Source organism: Stylophora pistillata, chromosome 8, assembly GCF_964205215.1.
Source record: "Stylophora pistillata chromosome 8, jaStyPist1.2, whole genome shotgun sequence".
NCBI classification, from domain to species: domain Eukaryota; kingdom Metazoa; phylum Cnidaria; class Anthozoa; order Scleractinia; family Pocilloporidae; genus Stylophora; species Stylophora pistillata.
In genome coordinates this window covers 3,654,565-3,658,518 of record NC_142526.1, presented here as the reverse complement: position 1 = coordinate 3,658,518, position 3,954 = coordinate 3,654,565, and positions in this window count along the sequence as shown.

Here is a 3,954-nt window from a genome sequence, read left to right as displayed (position 1 = left end):
TGCCCTCTTTAACCTTATTTATCAGTACAGATTCCTTTATCTACTTCAGCATTGCATCCTCACGAAAAACCCCCGTTACATTCATTACAAAGCCTCCTTCACGTCAACCACATGATGTTACGTCTTCAATATTCTGGTTACGATCAGAAGTTTCGAAAAGAAGTAGTACGATCAGCGTTGGCTGCCTACAGCCGACTTGTGGAACTGGATGCGAATGGGGAGCAGCCGTTGTACAGGCCAAGGGAGTGGAGGGCGTTAGAACCGGCGCGAGAGAGAAAGAAGAGACGTGGCAACTGGTTTAGAAAGGGTGATCATTACACAGTGATTTTCGTACCAGCAACGTCTGGTTCCAAGATTAAACGCCGGTACATGATAGAGATCAAAGCCACAGAGTTTAAGCCATGCTCCAAAAAATCAAACCTTTTCAAACAGAGGCGATGCACCAATGCTGACTGCCTTCTTTGCCGGACTGACCGAAAGGGATCATGCCGAAGTACGGGTATTACATATGAGTTGGTTTGTCACGCTTGTAAATCGAAATATGTAGGAGAGACTTCCAGAAGTGCGTATACTCGCGGTAGAGAACACTTCCATGCTTTAGAACGGCGAGAGGAGAGCTCTGTTCTGTAGAGACATTGTTGTGACAGGCATGACAGAAATGAAGTAGGCTTTGTAATGAATGTAACGGGGGTTTTTCGTGACTATGCAAAGTTGAGGCAGATAACGGAATCTGTACTGATAAATAAGGTTGAAGAGGGCAAGTTAATCAATTCCAAAAGCGAATGCAATTATGTCAACATCTCAAGGGCAGTTATGGCAATGTAACAGTTCTAGAGACCTGTTTCCGAGTGGCTACTTTTCGTGTATCACTACACGAAGTATGCGTTTTTTGTTTGTTATCAACTAACGAGGTCGTAGACGAAACTAGTTTTGAAGTTTTCTCAGTAGTGTGTCGAAAGTAAAAGTTAGTTAGAGGTTTTCACTTACATGGTTAATATGGCGTTAATTATTTATCTGCGTCGTTCTAAAACATTACCCGCTCGCTCTATTTTACCATCACAGTCAGGCAACAAGCGTAATTTCAGGTCAAACTGGCTTTCACAAGGCGGTCGAGTTTCAGTTCAAATAACCCCTATGCCGGCCGTCTTGGCTTAGTTTTTGGGACTAAGAATATTGATTAAGTTTCTTGTAAAAGCTAATTTAGAAGGGTGTTCTTCTCCGATTTTAATTCTAACTATATATCCTTCAATTGGCTTTTTCCTATCTCGATGAATTATAGAATGCCTCTCTGGACAACCTCAATGACTCACGCACTTAATGAAGAAAATGAAGATCCTAAGAATAAGCAACTGTCCTTTAATTCATCCCACGAGAAAAGAAGACACTTTGAGGACCTGAGCCAAATGTCTTAGTTAACCGCACTACCCATAATAGTCAGGACACATAATAGTCTGAAATGTTGACCCTTTCAAAACGACACATCGTAGAAAGGAAAACATTACACTTTTACGAATAAGGTTTTGCATTGGGGGAGGCAGGAGGGAGTATGCGTAATAACGCATTACCGAAGTCGAGAGCTGACTGCAATCAATGCCTTACTATCAGCAATATACTTTTTTAGGAGCTAAATTGTCTCTATACAACAGATCAAATAGGTTGATGATTAGCATGCTCTGATTGGGTAAGAGCGAGATCAAAGAAGGGGATTTTGCTACCGTAATGACCACGGGCCGATTACGGATTGGGCAATCAAGGTTTTACACTCCTGTGTGTCTAAAATTTCAAATCTAATAAGTGATACGTATGAACTTCATATAATCATTGTATAATAAGTGATGTAAACATTTTTTTTTTTTTTTTAGCATTTCTTGAATCAAGTACCAAAGAGGAATCGTACATCAGTGTAAGGTTCTTTTTCAAGATCTGATGAGAATTAGCTATCGAACATATTGTCAGGAGGAACTACACAATTTTTCAGTATAGGGCCAATGATGTCCACCTTCTAAGCATGCTTTGAAGAACGGGGCAGAACACAAAGGGATGTATTGTGATTCAATGAGTTGTATATAAGTGAGCCTGTATTCTGTAGCTTTACTCTATTATCATATACCATGGCTGAAAGATCTTTAAGACTTTTAATTCTATATCAGTATTGCTGTGTTGGCTAAAAGAAGCCAGTACGCTTTAGGAGCGTCTAATTTTGATTTTCCTTTGTTTGTTTGTTTTGAATTTTTTTTCAGGTCTGATTTTCACTATTGCTTAAATAGTGCTTTACTGCGAAGGATCGTGCACATATACGTTTCCTAACCACAGTTCATATATATGTATTTCATATATATTTGTTGTTTGATTTATTATCTACGGGTTTATGTCGAATTAATTTGATGGTCTGCTCCCAGTTGGCTTGTTAGCTCAATTGGTAGAGCGCTGCACTAGTATCGCAGAGGTCAGTGGTTCGAATCCCGTACAGGCCTGAATTTTTTTTTCAGGTCTGATTTTCACTATTGCTTAAATAGTGCTTTACTGCGAAGGATCGTGCACATATACGTTTCATAACCGCAGTTCATATATATGTATTTCATATATATTTGTTGTTTGATTTATCATCTACGGGTTTATGTCGAATTAATTTGATGGCCTGCTCCCAGTTGGCTTGTTAGCTCAATTGGTAGAGTGCTGCACTAGTATCGCAGAGGTCAGTGGTTCGAATCCCGTACAGGCCTGAATTTTTTTTTCAGGTCTGATCTTCACTATTGCTTAAATAGTGCTTTACTGCGAAGGATCGTGCACATATACGTTTCATAACCGCAGTTCATATATATGTATTTCATATATATTTGTTGTTTGATTTATCATCTACGGGTTTATGTCGAATTAATTTGATGGCCTGCTCCCAGTTGGCTTGTTAGCTCAATTGGTAGAGCGCTGCACTAGTATCGCAGAGGTCAGTGGTTCGAATCCCGTACAGGCCTGAATTTTTTTTTCAGGTCTGATCTTCACTATTGCTTAAATAGTGCTTTACTGCGAAGGATCGTGCACATATACGTTTCATAACCGCAGTTCATATATATGTATTTCATATATATTTGTTGTTTGATTTATCATCTACGGGTTTATGTCGAATTAATTTGATGGCCTGCTCCCAGTTGGCTTGTTAGCTCAATTGGTAGAGCGCTGCACTAGTATCGCAGAGGTCAGTGGTTCGAATCCCGTACAGGCCTGAATTTTTTTTTCAGGTCTGATCTTCACTATTGCTTAAATAGTGCTTTACTGCGAAGGATCGTGCACGTATACGTTTGTTTGTTTGTTTGTATTTAATGACTTTACCTGTCATTATGTGTAAACGTCTACCTAGCTAAGTGTTGTCCCTGTAAAAATCAAAGGTAAACCTTTTTTGAACATTGCTCTCCAATTCGTTCGCTGCGATAATTCTATTTAAAAATAGTCAACATAAGTAATTCCCCATTTCACGGTATGAGCTCTAGCAAAGTACATTAGATAATATAGCGTAGAGCAAAAGTTGACGAAAAGAAGAACCTTCAACTTTCTTGATGGGAATCTGAATCTCTTATCTCTTATCATTAATCAATTATTAGCGAGTGCTTCGAAGCACAGATCTTCGATAATAAATGAGCTTGTAACTTTTTTCTTATTGTAAAGCGCACTTGTCATTTGTGGAGTCAAGTTACCAAATGTGAAGTGCAACCTTACGATTGCTTTACTACTTGTCTACATCAGGTAACGAATTTTATGAGTCGTCCACCGTTATTAATGTGGCGTAGTGAGCTGCTATCGGTAAGTTTTAGCTCTTCTTATTGTTTCATTAATGTTCAGACGGTTGATGTTGTTCCCGTACTGACACACTTTGTTCTCATGGGCTGGCTGCTTTCCCTTTTGGTTTGAAGCATTGACCCTGGAGGAATCTCGATTCCATTGTATCTGTTGATTGTATCG